General features: G+C 40.9%; 1 long non-coding RNA gene across 2 annotated transcripts in view; it reads left to right on the forward strand.

Annotated features, from left to right (window-relative positions):
* LOC119852118 overlaps window positions 1-19,522 on the forward strand; it is a 50,866-nt gene that overhangs the window by 20,994 nt on the left and 10,350 nt on the right. For both annotated transcript variants that reach the window (XR_005291527.2, XR_006279078.1), the window contains exons 2-3: window positions 1,747-1,861; window positions 17,335-17,447. This is a non-coding gene — a long non-coding RNA (uncharacterized LOC119852118). The remainder of the gene's footprint in view (window positions 1-1,746; window positions 1,862-17,334; window positions 17,448-19,522) is intronic.

Consider the following 19,522-nt stretch of genomic DNA (forward strand, 5'->3'; position numbering starts at 1 on the left):
TTGCACACATCACAGAACGTATGGAGATATCTGAAGCTTTGATTCTTAAGTGGATTGTCCTCTGTCTGAGGTTGGAAGTAAACAGGCCTGCCAGTGGCCCATCTAGTTCAGTATCCTGCTTCTGAAAGTAGATGCTACCAGTTGCGGTAGGGAAGAAATCTTGAAGTAAGTGGTTATGGGATAATCTGCCCCAGGGAAGCTTGTCTCCAGACACCCAATAGCTAGAAGTTGGCTTATGACACAAAACTTGAGAGCTTATATCCCTTCCAAGTGATGTACAATCACTTTGGTGCTCCATTAGGTTCCCTGAACTAAAATTGTGCAATAGAAATAGATATAACTTTTTAGAAAAAGGGATTGAATCCATGACCTGATGACCCTTAAACTTTATGTATATGGTGGACTAGGAGTGGAGATGGTAAGAATTCAGATCTTGATCCAAATTTTACATTTGACACCTACTGTGTCTCTAATGAACTGGAGAAAACCATGGATCCACACATACCTTTCCACTCTTGAAAATTTTGAAATCTAGAACCTAAATTTGGCTCATGGGCTTATCTCTAAATCAGGGATCGGCAACCTTTGGCATTTGGCCCTCCAGGGTAAGCCCCCTGGCGGGCCAGGCTGGTTTGTTTACCAGCTGCATCTGCAGGTTTGGCTGATTGCAGCTCCCATTGGCTGCAGTTCGTTGGCCAATGGGAGCTGAGGGAAGTGGCGGCCAGCACATCCCTCAGTCCATGCCGCATCCCAGCCTCCATTGGCCTGGCACAGTGAACCGTGGCCAGTGGGACCTGTGATCAGCTGAAACTGCAGACGCGGCAGGTAAACAAACCGGCCTCGTCCGCCAGGGGGCTTACCCTGACAGGCTGCGTGCCAAAGGTTGCCAATCCCTGCTCTAAATGATCAATGTCTTTTTCAGTCTTTTTTTTCCTACTGTACTATTTTTCATCTAGTAAACACAACTATCAACTATATCCCAAAATCTGGTCTCCTTTCCTTGAATGCATATTCCATGCCTGCCACCTGAAACTTCTGGAATTCTTCCCTTCCCAACACTTCCCCTAAACAAACTTATGATGTGAGTTTTCCCCGTAGAATAATGTTTAAGAGCCTTACAATTCAATATTCACAAACCTCTCAACTCATGCCTTTTATAGGATGGCTCAGTGGCATCCTGCTGACTTGTGCATAAAGCATATTAGTAGCATTAAATCAAGGCATCACTACTCACTTAAGCTGTCTGAACTGGGACTTGTTTTTACTTTTACAGAACAAAGTGTAGGTCATAGCATATGAGCTAGCAGATGTGATAGTGAAATATTTGCCTATGGGAGCCAGGGCCAATCATTCCTCACCAACATTAAAGCACTAAAGATGTTGGAGTGTGTTGCCTTTTACAGCCAATTTTTATCAATTTATGAGCCCGTAAATTACTGTACAAACTAATGGATTAAAGCATTAGTGATGGGTACAGTGCATGATGCCTTGGCTGTCTCTGGAGATCTGCTGCCATGGTTGTATATTTCACTGGGAGATGGCTGAAGCAATGTATTGTTTACCATGGAATTCCAATGGACATGCCACTAAGATATTAAAGAGATAAGTGACATAAATACCACAGAAACAGAGAGATACAGCTATTTAATCAATGTTTCATTCTTTGAAATTTGAAAACAAAAGGAGGGGAAGATTTGAGGCTTTTACTGCAGTGAAAAATCCTAACACTTGACTGACTTCTTACAGAGCATGAAGACACCGTGTAGCAAGAAGATCACATTCTTCTCCTGATGTCTGGATCCATACAGCTGTCCAAGCATGGATTCTCTCTCTGTACTTGGCACCAAATTAATCTAAGCAGGTAAGCAATCTGAGGTCCTTCCTTTTGGGTAACCAGCAGGTTGTCCCCTTTATAGTTACCTTTTCTCTGAGGGCTCCAACTGTAGGCTTTGTTCTTCTAGACTGCTAGGTAAATGAACTAGCTTGTTGCATTGCTGATAACAGCTTGTTCCTTGAACAAAATTTTACAAATTAGAGTCCCAGGACATTCTTGTTCAGATGAATGCAAACTGTCTCTCTTTCCTGTTTATATAGACTCTTATCTCCTTGTTGTGTGCCCCCTATTGGCCACCTTGAATTGTAGCCCTAAACAGTCACAATTAACTCCACAGAGCTGAGAGGCCGCACTCATGTAACAAGCTACCTTCACCCTGCTGAAGCCCCTCTGCGTATCCTAATTTAGCTCTTCCTGACCCTATGTCATGCTGTTGCTGGACCACTGGGACATGTTGGCTGGAAAAAAAATATGGCCCTGGAATAAAATAAGTTTCTTCATTGCTACTGACAGTTCCAGGTAGAGGGCAACACTGAGGGGGTAGAGGAAGAGACCTCATGGTAGAGGGCCTAGGGAAGTGGCATTTCCTACCATCTGAGTTCAGAAGAAGCTTGATCTCAATGCCTTTGTTGGTGAGGGGCAGCATAATCATGCTCATAAAAGACCCTGTAAGGCATTCCTGGAAGATGGCCACTGAAGAGACCTTGCCAGCATTTTTCACAGCTATGATAAGGGAAGTGAAGAATGTAGGCCACATTTTTGAGTAAAATTTGATGAGAATCTTTATGTAACCATTACCTGGATATTACAGTGACAGGTGCATCAGGTAGAGAGAATTCAGATTTACTATAAGTGTATATTAAATAGCAGTGGAAATGACTGAAAGGTTTTTAAATGAAAAATAGCCATCGGTTGTAACTAGAATCCTTACACTATAGATGAAGCAAGAAAGTTCAGTCTGCAATTCACAGGTGAATGTCGAAGACGGAGAGAGGTTGCTGGCAAACTTGAAATGGTGTCCGCAGAGAAAAAAAGTCTCTTCCTTTTGAAACAACTTGTTGACAAGTGGTGGTCAGGAGTGACCGTCACAAGTACTTTCAATTTGTACCAAGTGCATGTTTTTCGGTCTGCTCTCAATGGTAGCTAATTAAAGCATGATAGTTATGCATATTATGAACAGTGAGACAGTGGTTCGTTCAAGACTGGTGTGTTTTGTGGGCTCTATCTTGCACGGAGCTGACCACCACAGCCCCAATCTAATCAGACAGTGCAAGTGGTCTTATTGATTTTAATGAGACTGCTCTGCTTTTCATGCGGCTGGATTACTGGATTGGAGCCAGAGTGTTCTGCACATTGCAGAACTGAGTCTTCTAAACTTTGGGAACAGATGGGAATTGACTGATGAGATACTGATGTTTGGTTTTGATTTAAAATAACTCAGTATTAAAATGTTTATTAATATGTTTAAGCGAATGCTTAAATTAAAACAAGACAGAAAATGCGTATGTCTACAAAAACTTGCCAGACAGCCAAGAAAGAACTCTGACCCTCACTTCATTCCCGTTTAGGCTTTTATATATTTAGTAACAAGACCATAATTGCTTTTGCTTCTTATATCACTTAAAAGTGATATTTTATAAGCAGGCCTGCACATTCACTAAAAGCAACATTACCATACCATCCCCCGGCCCAAACTTTTGTAGTATGTGAGACTCTGAAACCAAAGAAATTTGTCCCCTAACTCTTTTACTTTTAAAGAATTTAAAGATATTATACATATGTTCATCAACCAAAATATGGAGTTAGGTTTCACCATATAACTGATATTGCAGTATTTGGTGATGCAGACAAATTTTATTTCCATTTCTTGTCACTTGAACTTTTAATGTGATTACCATTATTGACAGCTATATGGAACTGTTGCTTTGATAATTCTGTATGTGTCATATTTGCTATATATACTGACTTAACATTTGAATTTTTCACAAAAAAACCCCACAAAAAAGTCTGAATCAAGTCATGACAACCTTGCTTTAGGGCATTTCCTGGAGGCTAATGATCATCTGGGAGCACTCAATAGTTTGGAGCCATTAACTCATTAATTTCCAGGAAATGATCTTTGTCCTATACTAAGGTAGTTGGGTATTATAAACTGGAAATGAAGAAAAACATAAATATAGTTTGAATCAGTAAATATACACAGGACATTTCTAGAGAATACTAGTATCCTGGATACTCGCTAAATAGTTTTAATCATCCATTAATTTTATCACTTAATGGCTTCTGCCCTTCTGATGGCTTCCACAGCAACTGATTTTCTAAGAAAGGTTGCCATGTTTTCCCTGCTTATATTTGTCTTTTTCTGAGACTGACACCTGAAGGTTTTTAGTATGTAAGGCAGGAATGTGTGTACACGAGCTTCTGCTCAGATTATATTTTATTATATCACAATACCAACACAAGGTTATTATCACTATCTGGAGTAGTTCATGACCATGAGTGCCAACCTGAGGGCAGATTGCCAAAAATGGGTGGTAAGTTCGATACATTTCACCAACCCAGTAACAAGTGTGAATTCCTGAAGCACCATAACAATCTTACCAGAGAGCCACAGACAGTCCCCTTGAGCACTCCAGTCTATTTTATCACCCAGGCAAGTTGGACTCACTGATAGTTGGTTGCCATATACCAAAGATCACAAAAGATTCAGGTTGCTTCCAGTCACAAGAGACCAGTCACTTACCCCTGATCACTTTTTGTACCTTTGACCACAAACCAAAGATGATGCTTGTAGCCAATCCTGTAGTAAACTAACTAAGGATTATATTAACTTGGAAAAATAAATGAGTTATGTACAGGTTAAAACAAGCAACATATATACACAAATGAGTTACAGTCTGTGGTGCAAAAAGGTGATAGATTTAGTAACCTGTGAGCACTGAATGTCTTTTAGGGCTAACCCAGGTTGACCCTGGGGATCTCTGCTTTTGTTTCCAAGCTCCAGCCCTGAGAGAGTCCAAACAGCAAAGAGAGAACATTTTCTTTTGTCTATGTTTTATACCTTTCTTCCAGCTTTCAAGCTCATGGGACAGGCTTTCTTGCATGTAGCACCTTCATGGGTGTGAAAGGGCCATTAACCCAGTCTTTGCATCATGATGTTCCACAATGGCCCATTTAGTTTAGATAGTCCTTGATGGGCAGCGGAATCATTCCCCCCTGGTTTCAGAATTTAGAAGCAGACATTTTTTAAACAATTATAAAGCAAAATCTTATAGCATGGGAGACAGACATTACAAATAAGATTAATGCATGTAATGACTTATAAGCATTTTAGAGTCTAAACACTGAACATATCCGTATCTTGAGCAATGCTAACATACAGGTGAAGTAGTTTGGTTTCCAGCTATGAATCTATCAGTGCTCAGCGGATGCCAACAGCCTTGGCAAGTGCTGCCACCTGGCCTATAAATGTCATAATCACCTCAATTGCCGAATTCAGTGTCCTGATGCTCACACCCATGTTCCCTCTTTGCCAATTGGTAATAAAATGCTTGGGCCTTGCAAGCTGGCATGCTAGTACAGGAGAGACCAGTGATGGAGTGTTTGCATATATTCTAAGCATAGCTTTTTGCATACACGTGACCTGGAACAGAGGACATTGCAGACAACACACATGCTGTCATCCACATGTGCCAGAAAACTCACTCCATATACCGGTGCCTGTTTCTTGGGAAGCTGATCTGTCCCAATTATCATCAAGGCAAATCCTAAAGGAGGTATGTGACCTCTTTGTAAATCCAGAGTCACTCAGATCTGTCTCTGGCAAGCTGGTAGCGTGATTGCCAGTGATGGACAAATTGAATATAAATCTTGTTGTGCCACCAGAGATTTTCACACCTACATGATCACCAATTGTGCAGTGTATTCCTTGGTGTACACACTTTGAAATTTGTTGATCTTCCATTCTTATAATAGGTGCATATCAAAAAAGCTGCTGAAATCAAACCAATGCTGATGGTGGTGGTTACTGGATTCAGCTTTGAATATCCTCATTTCTGACTTTATCCTGCCACTGTGTATGTAGTAATTGACAGACAGTGAGAATCAGGAACATCAATCCGGTGTTCTTCAGCCTTCCTCAGTGCCCACATTTCACTTCTGTACAAAGAGTTGGTATAACTGTTGTTCTATAGATCTTTAGCTTTGTAGCAAGCTTGATACCACAATGTCCCCACAGAGCCTGCTGAAGGGCCCAGAATATGGCAACAGCTGCTTATATAAGAACAGATCTCTGAATTGCCTATGGCCATTGAAGCATTCGAGACTGAAGTCTCACTCCCTCTGTCATTTCATGAGTGGATTTCAAGTCATCAGTGCAGACTGCTGCAGCTCAGCTCTGGGGCCTAAGCTCTTTAAACATCATCCAAGGATCAATGGGGAGACGCTCATGGCAGTTGGAGCTGAGAAAAAAAAACGCTACAACTTGGAGTCTTTAAAGACACATTTGTCAAGAGCAATCCCTCTTCCATTTGAAAAGGGGCAGAAAATGCCAGTAGAACTACCACTTTTGAATCAAGAGGAGATCCCAACCACAGTCCATAAGCTGCTACCAAATAGCAGTTTTCTCCCTGTTTTACTTTTTCTGTCTGCCACAGCTTCTCTATTGACATAACAAAACAAACAATGTAAACAATATACTTGTTTCTTTGAGAAATAAAAACTTTCTTTCAAATTGAGAGAACTCATAAGACTGTATTACAGTTCTATCTGCTGACTTCTGCCATAACAGCTGTGCTGTAATGTGTCTTGGTTGTGCTATGAATGTGTCAGATTCTATTTTAGACCTTACACTGGTGGAAATAAGTAACTTGACCACAGCTTTGCCTAATCCAGCTATATCTGATGTCCTCTCTGCTTCCCCTATGCAATAGTGTTAAGTGTCCTTGCTTTTTCAATATCCAGTGACCAATACTAACCCTCACCCAAACTGTTCTTTAAATAAGGAAATTCATACATCACTTAACATACATTTGGTCCAGTGCAACTATCCAGCTGATATGTAGGTGCATTACCTAGCAAAATGGGGGCCTCACCAAACTGAGGCCTTTAGGCACTACTGCAATAGAAATGGTAATTGCAGCTGGCTGTCAATGAAAAAAAAAAATAAAATCACCAACAAATGCACCACTAACAGTTCCTTCAGGTCAGTACTTCTCCATACAGACATCAGACTACCCAAACACACACTAACAGCTCATCACCATAATAAATGCCTTTTTAATGTTTCCAGTGTACAACCAGCCATGCTCAGGCTGCAGATAATTTTAGATTGGACTCTTGACAATGTACAATGTCTATTGGTATAGCTAATTTGAATGTTAAGGTTTAGATTAATATATTAAAGCTGAGGTTGAATGGAGCATGTGCGTTAAAAGTAAAAATGGAGTTTGTAACAGAAGAGTCTGTTTACTTATATTGTATTCGGGTACCTGAATGTTAATGATGTACCTGGGCAATTTTAATTTACAAAAACACATAAGGGGAAGATACATGAGAATACTGCAACCCATTTCTAGAATGAACATCAGCACACTGCAAGGGGAGTTGGGGATTCCTTGACCAAGGCCCACACAGGAAAAAGTGCTGTGAGATTGTTGTCTACAGCATGCTAAGATGAACTCTGCTTTTAAGGCCTCTGATGAACGATCCTCACTCTGAACTGTGCACTGTCTACAGCACCATGGAAAGATGAAAGGCTGTGAAGACCGTGCAAGGATTTGAAGAGGGGTTTCTAGGAGTTCTCTAAACCAATAAACCATACAAGAAAGTTCTCCAACAAAACTTGCTTATGCTAATTAATAATATGAGTTGGCTGTGAGGTGAGGTGTTGTATACTAAATTATAAGGCTTGTGTACAATAAATAATCCCATTCATATTTTTGAGGTGACTTCTTGTTGTCATATGACTAAAATTGCTGTTACTCATTGGGCATTGCAATACTGACAGCAATATGAAAATATATAACTGTAGGGGGAAGGTCTGGTGAGCAGCTGGCTTAATGTTCAGCTTGTGGCCTTGCAGGTTTTGCCCGTCTAGTCATCCCAGAGTGAACTTCAGCTCCAGCCTCAATCACCTGCTTGTGCTCTGATTGTTCCTCAAGGGGGCTGTCATAAATATAAAGGGAAGAGTAAACACCTTTAAAATCCCTCCTGGCCAGAGGAAAAACCCTTGCACCTGTAAAGGGTTAAGAGGCTACGATAACCTCGCTGGCACCTGACCACAATGACCAATGAGGAGACAAGATACTTTCAAAGCTGGAGGGGTGAGAAACAAAGGGTCTGCGTCTGTCTGGGTGATGCTTTTGCCGGGGACAGAACAGGAATGGAGTCTTATAACTTAGTAAGTAATCTAGCTAGATATGTGTTAGATTATGATTTCTTTAAATGGCTGAGAAAATAAGCTGTGTGACTAGAATAGATATTCCTGTTTTGGTGTCTTTTTTGTAACGTAAGGTTTTTCCAAGAGGGATTCTTTATGTTTTGAATCTAATTACCCTGTAAGGTATTTACCATCCTGATTTTACAGAGGTGATTCTTTTTACCTTTTCTTCCATTAAAATTCTTCTTTTAGGAAAACTGAATGTTTTTCATTGTTCTTAAGATCCAAGGGTTTGGGTCTGTGGTCACCAATGCAAATTGGTGAGCTTTTTTTACCAAACCTTCTCCAGGAAGGGAGGTGCAAGGTTTTGGGGAGGATTTTGGGGGAAAAGACGTTTCCAAAAGACGTTTTTTCTTTCTCAAAAAATAAACCCGGACGTTTGGTGGTGGCAGTGGAAGTCCAAGGGCAAAAGGTAAAATAGTTTGTACCTTGGGGAAGTTTTAACCTAAGCTGGTAAAAGTAAGCTTAGGAGGTTTTCATGCAGGTCCCCACATCTGTATCCTAGAGTTCAGAGTGGGGAAGGAACCTTGACAGAGGCAAAATAGGGGGACCTCCACCCACCCACACTACCAATCCTGACCCTAGTGGTCTCTCCATGTCCAGCCCAGTTTCTGAGCTACCCAAAATTGTTATATCCAGGTCAATTCTTACCAGTCTGAAGCTCCTCAATTTGGGACAGGGTGACAGATTTAGCAGACTTTTCAAGTGTCCAGTTAATTTAGTCAATACTGACTTTCATGGATTTTGCCACCCGATGGCCAGAAGCAGTAGCTCTAAGCAACACCAGGGCTAAAAGTGTGTGCCAGGCACTAGCAGACATTTTTGCCAGGGTAGGTTGGCCCTCTGACATCCTCACAGATGCAGGAACTAATTTCCTGGCAGGAATTATGGAAAGCCTTTGGGAAGCTCATAGGGTAAATCACTTGGTTGCCACTCCTTACCACCATCAAACAAATGGCATGGTGGAGAAGTTTAATGGAATATCGGGGGCCATAATACATAAATTCATAAATGAGCACTCCAGTGATTGGGACCTAGTGTTGCAGCAGTTGCTCTTTGCCTACAGAGCTGTACTACATCCTAGTTTAGGGTTTTCACCATTTGAACTTGTATATGGCCACGAGGTTAAGGGGCCGTTACAGTTGGTGAAGCAGCAATGGGAGGGATTTACACCTTCTCCAGGAACTAACATTCTGGACTTTGTAATCAACCTACAAAACACCCTCCAAATCTTTTTAGCCCTTGCTAAAGAAAACCTAAAGGATGCTCTAAAGGAGCAAAAAGCCTGGTATGATAAACATGCCAGAGAGCGTTCCTTCAAAGTAGGGGACCAGGTCATGGTCTTAAAGGCGCTTCAGGCCCATAAAATGGAAGCATCATGGGAAGGGCCATTCACGGTCCAGGAGTGCCTGGGAGCTGTTAATTATCTCATAGCATTCCCCACCTCCAACCGAAAGCCTAAGGTATACCATATTAATTCTATAAAGCCCTTTTATTCCAGAGAATTAAAGGTTTGTCAGTTTACAGCCCAGGGAGGAGATGATGCTGAGTGGCCTGAAGGTGTCTACTATGAAGGGAAAAGTGGTGGTGGCGTGGAAGAGGTGAACCTCTCCATGACCCTTGGGCGTATGCAGCAACAGCAGATCCAGGAGCTGTGCACTAGCTACGCGCCGACGTTCTCAGCCACCCCAGAACTGACTGAACGAGCATACCACTCCATTGACACAGGTAATGCTCACCCAATTAAGGTCCAACCTTACCGGGTGTCTCCTCAAGCTAAAACCGCTATAGAACGGGAGATCCAGGATATGCTACAGATGGGTGTAATCCGCCCCTCTGGCAGTGCCTGGGCATCTCCAGTGGTTCTAGTTCCCAAACCAGATGCAAGATACATTTTTGTGTGGACTACCGTAAGCTAAATGCTGTAACTCGCCCAGACAACTATCCAATGCCACGCACAGATGAACTATTAGAGAAACTGGGACAGGCCCAGTTCATCTCTACCTTGGACTTAACCAAGGGGTACTGGCAGGTACCATTAGATGAATCCGCCAAGGAAAGGTCAGCCTTCACCACCCATGTCGGGCTGTATGAATTTAATGTACCCCCTTTCGGGCTGCGGAATGCACCCGCCACCTTCCAAAGACTTGTAGATGGTCTCCTAGCGGGATTAGGAGAATATGCAGTCACCTACCTTGATGATGTGGCCATATTTTCGGATTCCTGGGCAGAACACCTGGAACATCTACAAAAAGTCTTTGAGCGCATAAGGGAGGCAGGACTAACTATTAAGGCTAAGAAGTGTCAAATAGGCCTAAACAGAGTGACTTACCTTGGACACCAGGTGGGTCAAGGAACTATTAACCCCCTACAGGCCAAAGTGGATGCTATCCAAAAGTGGCAGGTTCAATCCTTCTTAGGCTTGGCCGGTTATTACAGACGATTTGTACCACAATACAGCCAAATCACCGCCCACTGACAGACCTAACCGAAAAGAAACAGCCAAATGCCGTTCAATGGACCGAAGTGTGTTGGAAGGTCTTTAATCAGCTTAAAGCGACATTCATGTCTGACCATGTACTAAGGGAACCAGACTTTGACAAACCGTTCCTAGTAACCACAGATGCATCCGAGTGTGGTGTGGGAGCAGTTTTAATGCAGGAAGGACCGGATCAAGAATTCCACCCTGTGGTGTTTCTCAGCAAAAAACTGTCTGAGAGGGAAAGCAACTGATCAGTCAGTGAAAAAGAATGTTACGCTATTGTCCACGCTCTGGAAAAGCTACGCCCATATGTTTGGGGACGGTGTTTCCAGCTGCAAACTGACCATGCTGCGCTACAGTGGCTTCATACTGCCACGGGAAATAACAAAAAACTTATTCGGTGGAGTTTAGCTTTCCAAGATTTTGATTTCGACATCCAACACATCTCAGGAGCTTCTAACAAAATGGCTGATGCACTCTGCTGTGAAAGTTTCCCAGAATCAACTAGTTAAAATTGTCCTTGAGATGTGGAAAATATTGTTAGTCTTTATATACTTGGTAGTATATTTAGAGGTGCATGTGTCTTATTAACTCTGTTTTTTTCCTAGAGCTCCAGGAAGAAATCCCAGCCAGTGTTTCACCTTAGCTGTGATTTGGGGGGCGTGTCATAAATATAAAGGGAAGGTAAATACCATACTGAGGCCACCAAAAAATTTGTCCTGAGAACCACTGATATAAGCCACAGTATTGATATGACAAGGCACAGTGTGAAATATCATGCAATTCAAAATTAGGCTAGTCAAAGTATTAGCTCAATATGTGCAACTTGACTTTAATGCCATGACAAAGATAATGCCGTCATTTTGGTGGTGAAAGACAGTGAAGCATATTCTGTACAGTGCCAGAGGTAACTGTTTTAAGCAGGTCAGAATGGACTGTAATATCTAATAACTGAGATTTCTCAACTGTTAGATTTGCTGCTACCTCCTTGTTGTGTGCCACGTTCAAGAACTTGATGAGACAACCATTTTCCAGAAAGGAAAGAAAATAAAATCTAGCTGTAGTATAGACAGAGACTTTAAGCTGGCATCACTACTACATAATCTGATTTAGTATGCCAAATGAGCCCCCAGGAGGGGTAGAAATCTTGGTGGGGTACAAGACTTTTCTACTAGCACTTTGAGCTGTGGGGACCTAATCATTTATGGTCTTAAATGTTGTGCACTCTAATAGAAAACTCATTCATTATTAAGGAGTAGCCATGTTAGTCTGTATCCACAAAAACAACAAGGAGTCCGGTGGCACCTTAAAGACTAACAGATTTATTTGAGCATAAGCTTTCGTGGGTAAAAACTCCACTTCTTCAGATGCATGGAGTTAAAATTACAGATGCAGACATAAATATACTGGCACATGAAGAGAAGGGAGTTACCTCAAAAGTGGAGAACCAGTGTTGACAGGGTCAATTTGATCAGGGTGAATGTAGTCTACTCCCAATAATAGATGAGGAGGTGTCAATTCCAGAAGAGGCAAAGTTGCTTCTGTAATAAGCCAGCCACTCCCAGTCCCTATTCAAGCCCAAATTAACTCAGTTGGGAGTGGACTACATCCACCATGATCGAATTTAAGTATCTTCACAAGGTCCAGAAGCAAAGCAAGGTTCAGTTAGTGGGTCAACTTTGTTATATGTAACCTATTTAAGAGGCCATGGATTTATATCTCCTAGCCCTGCAGAGCTACAGATAGGAGCTTTGTTTAAATTGTAAAATTTCAGTATAGATAAGGTAAAGGGTGGGAGAAAGGAAGTATATTTCATTTTACAGATGGGCAGCTGAGTCATATATGTGTTATGACACGCCTGCAGTTATGCATGAATGAATCAGAATGATATGATATGAATCAGAACCAAAAGATGAACACAGATCTCTGGAATCCCAATCCAGTGCCTTATCCACAGGACCAATCTTCCTGCTAGTTGTAAAATAGCTTCTGTAATGGATGTGGCATGTGCAGAGTACATGATGGTATAGAATATGGGCTTTATTGATGCTCATTTTGCAACAGCTACCAAATTTGTTTGTGGCCTCTGGAATAATGCCACCATCTTAAGCTTGCACCAGAAATGTATGCATACCCTCTATACTATGTATTTTCACTATATAGATAGGTAAACAAGACTGCCTCCTGGAACACTTAGTGAAATGGTTGTCACCAGACCACTAGCTAACAGATAACACTAATACCCCTCACAGTTTGCTGCAGAAATCCCTCTGGGGAAGTGGGCCCCATACTGGCACACTTCCTGTACAACTATCACAGGCTTGGAATTAATCCTCCTCACACCAGATCTTACAAGATCTGTCACACAGGTATTGGCAGTCAGATGTCTGATCCTACAGAGAGTTTTCAGTTCAGGCTAAATTATTTACCATAAGATTTATATCCCAAAAGGATGATATTGAAACTTTGATACTACAACAGAAATAAGCCAATTGGTGCTACAGGAATCTTATTTGGTCTTCATCGGTTTAGTAGGGTGTTGGCTCAGTGCACTGAACTCCCAGGGAAAATGGAATCCAGTGCAGTGGGTAGGTCTTAAAAACAAAAATATATATTGATCCCTTGCTTTAAGGACCCATTACACTTCCATTACACTGTAAAGTGGTGCAAAGAGGTCTCAGTGTAATTGAGAATCAAGTCTTCTGTATTTGACAAGAATTCCCAGAAGAGCAAATGTGATCATCAGCAAATCCTTCTGGTTCTCTTGCATGTGGTCAACAGGGAAGTCCAAGAAGATAATTAGATTGACTCAAACTGACTGTAGGAAAAAACAGCAGAGTAGGGAATTAGATGGTACTGTTATCCATGGTCCTTTGTTAACTTTTGCCCTCATATATGGAGTAATAGGAAAGGGGAAAGATGTCATGGGAGAATAATCACTATAGTAAGAATGTATTTTTCCTGCAGGAACAGGTGATAAATCAAATGTACTATAAATTGTGACATTCCTTGAGGGCAAAACCACCTCCTTTCTGTATGTCATATGTCTCTGAATATGGTACTCCTTGAAGTTCTGAGGCCAATGTGAATGTTGTTATATGCCAACACTGGTGTAACAAATGACCATTATCACCCTCCAAAGTTAATCAGTGTCAAGGTTCCTTCCCCACTCTGAATGCTAGGGTACAGATGTGGGGACCTGCATGAAAACCCCCTAAGCTTATTTTTACCAGCTTAGGTTAAAACTTCCCCAAGGTACAAACTATTTTATCCTTTGCCCTTGGACTTCCGCTGCCAACACCAAACATCTAACACCGGTTACTGGGAAAGAGTTTGTTTGGAAACGTCTTTCCCCCCAAAATCCTTCCAAATCTAACCCCCCTTTTTCTGGGGAAGGTTTGATAAAAATCCTCACCAATTTGCATAGGTGAACACAGACCCAAACCCTTGGATCTCAGGAACAATGAAAAAAGCATTCAGTTTCTTAAAAAGAAGAATTTTAATGGAAGAAAAGATAAAAAGAATCACCTCTGTAAAATCAGGATGGTAAATACCTTACAGGGTAATTAGATTCAAAACATAGAGAATCCCTCTAGGAAAAACCTTAAGTTACAAAAAGACACAAAAGAAGGAATATCCATTCCATTCAGCACAGCTTATTTTCTTAGCCATTTAAAGAAATCATAATATAATGCATATCTAGCTAGATTACTTACTAAGTTCTAAGACTCCATTCCTGTTCTGTCCTCGGCAAAAAACATCACCCAGACAGACCCAGACCCTTTGTTTCTCCCCCCTCCAGCTTTGAAAGTATCTTGTCTCCTCATTGGTCATTGTGGTCAGGTTCCAGAGAGGTTATCCTAGCTTCTTAACCCTTTACAGTTGCAAGGGTTTTTCCTCTGGCCAGGAGGGATTTTAAAGGTGTTTACATTTCCCTTTATATTTATGACTCAGATTTTGGATTCAGGCATGAGGTCAAATAAAAACCTTTAGTGTCCTATGTTTCATGCTGTGCTACGGCAATGAAGCCATCCAGTTGACTGTCAGAACAAGCTTTTCCTGTTATATGTTCTGAATGAAAATATGTATGAGAGACAGCTACAGCAGACTGATAGAGCATACAAATCAATAGGAACAGACTGCAACAATCAAGCAGTGTGAATGGTGATAAATTACTGTAAACAATGAAAAATGCCATTGTTTTAAGTAAGAATTCTTACTTATACCTGGAATTCATACATTTAAAATGTTCATGTATTGATAGTACCCCGGGATACTGATTTGTAATTCAAGTAAAAAAATAAATCTTATATGCAAATCAGTTCTTTGAATTGCAGATGCTTATGTCCCCTTATCAGAGATAATGAGACCTCATGCTGATAATAGTTAACTGTGCCAAAAATAAATATGAATGTAACTGCAGTGGGATTCCATTGTGATCTATCATTGAAACTGAGGTATTTTAATTGTTCATTGATTAGATTCCATTAGTTTGTAAGGGCTCAAAAGAAGCAGTTTAGTGGAGTTGATATAGATATTGTTCACTTGGCAAGCTTTATTCATTAAGTAAATTAGAAGCTGAATTGACTTTTGATGACACATAATTGGTTTATCTAAATGACTCACTGAAAAATGAAAGTAAAACTAATGGTAAGTGTTCTGGAACAATCTAACATTATACAAGATCATTAGATTTCAGCAATCACTTTTTTTCAGGACAATTTCAAAATTTGCCATTTGTTTCTTGAATATTTCTTGATTATTTTTTAAATATTTCTGTACTTAAAATATGCCAGCTGTGAATACACTAAATAGATGACTTTTGCTACTGATTCTACCCTAAAGAAGAGACCATAGTCAATTGCACTCAGTGCTCAAACTGGAGATGGAGGAAGTAAACCTAGGCCCTCAATCTGAGTGTCAGATCACTCTGAAGAGACAATTCTCCACTTGCACCTCGAATGACCAACTGCCCCCTGCCACCCCGCATCTTCATCTCACTACTCCTACTGCTACCACCAATTTGGAATGACAGCACAGCAAAATGTAAGAAAATATTAGATTAGACTTATACTTCATAAGGACTATTCTTGCTGATCTTTCTTTCCTTTCCATTTTTGTGTGTCTGACTTTCTCTACAAGAAAAGTAATATTTTAAAAATAATAATAAACTGTTACCCATTGATTTCTCCATTCTTAAGGTCCTAGTTTCTTAGTCTTTAGTTTACAGATGAGGAAATTGTGGCAGAGAATTGTAAATTCCTTAGATCAGAGTGAGCCAGTGGCAGACCTAGAAACAGAATCCAGCTCTCTTGAATGACTGTTCTGTGGCTTGTGTTTCTATCCCTTATGTGTCTCCTCCTTGTGTGCCACTCCTATATACAAATGCAATAGCTGAAATCATCCAAGGTGTTCTCTCACAGTTCCTAGATTTGTGTAGTTGGAGACTGGAGAAAGGCATTTTCAGTGAACAGCTCTCAGTTATGGAATTGATTCCTGCTATTGGTTTGAACGAACGTGAATTTCTTGACCACCTGGGGACATTTCTTGACCACATATTTTTGTCAATCTAGTTGGGAACAACCCAGCCAAACTCATTAGTGGAGGGTGGAGGCATGTTTATTGTTGTGTATCTCACTGAGTTTGTACAAAACCGTATTATCATCAGGGTATCTTTACAGTGTCTGAGAAGTAAAGGACTGAGTATGGGGCTAGGAATTAGGTTTTCCTACTGATTCTGCCACCAAGTCACTCAGTGAGCTCAGACAAATCACTTAACTTCCCCGTGGCTGAGTGCCACCACTGTAAAATGGATATAATGTTTATTCACCTTCAGAGTACTTGGATAACTACCAGTGTTAAGCACTGTGTAGTGTCATCAGGGCCTTTGTATTTATAATGTGATAGTAAACAATAGTACCACTACTCCATTACCTGCCACTATATTAACAATGACGGATAAGCCCTTTATTTGGGATGTTCCTGCTAAAAATCTCTTCAATGGGACTCAGTGCAGCAGCAAGAGCCCCACTGGTGTAGAAGCCTGCAGAATCAGGAACTTAAGTTGTCGTTGTTAGGCTGACGCTTGAGTTGACTGCAGTGGTTCCCATCTTTTTTTAGTAGAGCTGGTTGAAATTTTTGTGTCAAAAGTAAGTTAAATGAAAAAATGACTCTTGCATTAAACAATTTTTTGCAGAAAAAATCATTTTTGATTAAATATTTTTTCCATCTTAAAAAAAAAGTTCCTAGTTAAGGAAAAGAAACATTTATTTTTCCCCAAAACTTTCCACCAAAAGACTTGCCAGTCTTCAAACATCGCTATTCCTTTCATCTTATAATTTCCTTTAGGGCTTTCTTAGACTGTATATAGACTCTGATCTGCGATTATGTTCTGCAGCTAAATTCTTTGGCAGCAGGGTAAGATTATGTAAGTTCTCTGGCCTGTGTATGCTTTTTGATACCTATTGGGGTTTTTTGGTGGGATGTTTTGTAGGCAGTTTTCCTTGCACTTTGTTGGCTAAATTGTTAACTATAGTTCTAACTTTATTTTCTCTCTCTCTCTCTCCATTTCTTTCATAGAAATAAGGTGATTGGATAAAGCTTACATGAGAAAGCAAGAATATGGAAGGGAGAAGAGATGTGAGGTGATTGAGGAGGGGAATGGAGAGGTGGAAGAGGGCACCTTGGAGAAGGTGAGTGTAATAAAGTCCTTGGTGGGTTATGTGGGCTAGTGATTAATGCACCTAATTCTCCCCCTGCCCCACCTCCTTGGTGGGTCAGTCTTCAGTCCTGGACCTCCTTTACTCAGAGGAGCAGTAAGGAATACAGATGGTTCAAGTTCCTCCTTTAATGGGGGCAGTGATAGGGGAACCTGGATCTGCCCACTCCTTTGGGCTCTGACCCAGGGCCCTGGAAGGGTCAACAGTATCTGGCCCCCAAAAGTGCCCTTGGAGTTCTCCTCCATGAGTTACTTCCTTCTTCTTTTCTCTCCCTGCTTTCACTCCCAGATAAGGTAAAGAGACTAGAAAAGGGAACCAAACCATCAGCCCCAACTGGTAGCAGCATATAGTCTCAGCAGGAGTCTTCAGGATAGGACTATCCTCCTCCCCAGCCTCCTTTCTTTTGAGCTGGGTTTCTCCCTTTTCAACTCCTTCTCCAGGGGGAGCATGCTCTGCAGGGGTGGAGGAGTGCAGCTTCCTGGCCCAGTACTGGCCTTCCGGGCCAGTGTGGTGATTGTATACTCCATCATGGTGGGGATCAGCGGGACAAAAACAAATGGCATGGTTAAGCTGGAAAGATCAGTTAATAGCAATATAGGTGGATAAGTTAAAAGAAAATCATGGGCTACTTAAATAACATTCCCGTAAATCATTTGTTTTACTATGTGAATCCTCAGCCAATTTGTTAGTCTCTAAGGTGCCACAAGTACTCCTTTTCTTTTTGCGAATACAGACTAACACGGCTGCTACTCTGAAACCTGTCATTATGCAAGGCACTGAATTTAGCCGTAAAATTTGTTAGTCTCTAAGGTGCCACAAGTACTCCTTTTCTTTTTGCGAATACAGACTAACACGGCTGCTACTCTGAAACCTGTCAGCCAATTGGGTCACTGTTTGTTTTTAAACAAAAAAAGTAACACCACACAAGTACTTTTTGTAAGTTTTGTATATTAATTTGGGGGCTTCAGTGGATGCAGACAGTAGAGTTCTCTCGATAGCATCAAAATTTTATTCACCTTCCCCCAAAGGAAATGTTAATGATTTTGTTAATTCAAAGTGTCTTGAAATCTCTTAACTTCCAAGGGCCAGTAACTACCCGTACTCATCCAGAATAGCACCATACTCCCCAAGTAGTATGCTCTCATTGGCTCCTGAAAACTGTTTTAAAACTGATGTTTAGGGGATTACTATGCTGCAAATACCTGCATTCATATGTAAACAAGGATAACATATTCTATCCATGACAAAATTACTTGCCCTAGTTATACAGCCTGAGTAACTGAATCAGGGACCAAAACCAAAATGTTGCACTTAGGTCACCTATCACAGACCATGAATTAGGAATGGTCAAAGAGAAAGCTGAAGAAAATGGTAAATTGATCTCAATCCATAGACTGAAATATCTTTGCAAAGAAAGGTTTGGCCAGCTGTAAATAAAGTGAGGGGAAAAAACCTTGTAAAATAGCCCAATTGGTACCTCTCGGGAATTAACCCTCACGCGCTCAGTTTGCATTTTATTTATTTCTACTATCTGTGATTTTTTCTCTCTTTTGCTTTAGGCCTTAGTTCAAAAAAGCACTTAAATAAGTGCCTGCAGTTAACTGTAACCTTAAATGCTTTGCTGAATAAAGGACTTAGTCTTTCCAAATCACATACCCAACAGAAGTTATGAATTATAGCCTAAGGGTGACTATTTTAAGCACCCAAGGTTATAAGCAGGGTATTACAATATAAATACATATCAAGGTCTCCAAATTAAAACTCCAAAGCCTAGCTCAAAGCCCTGATCTTTTTTAATCAGCAGCCCAAGAGCTCTCTATTCCCTCCTGTGCTCCAGTTAGCTAAATGATATTGCTTAGATAAACACTATACCTATTCTGATTAGCTTCATGTTTATTCATAGAGTCAAAGAGTTTAGAGGTGGGGAAGAAACCTCCCAGGTCATCTAGTGCAACTCTTTGCCAATGCAGGATTGTTCCCAGTAGGATACTGCTAGGTGTTTTGAATGCTCCAGCTTCAAATGATTCAAAAGTGGGGCTTCTGCCACT

This window comes from Dermochelys coriacea, chromosome 2 (assembly GCF_009764565.3).
Source record: "Dermochelys coriacea isolate rDerCor1 chromosome 2, rDerCor1.pri.v4, whole genome shotgun sequence".
Taxonomy (NCBI): Eukaryota; Metazoa; Chordata; order Testudines; family Dermochelyidae; genus Dermochelys; species Dermochelys coriacea.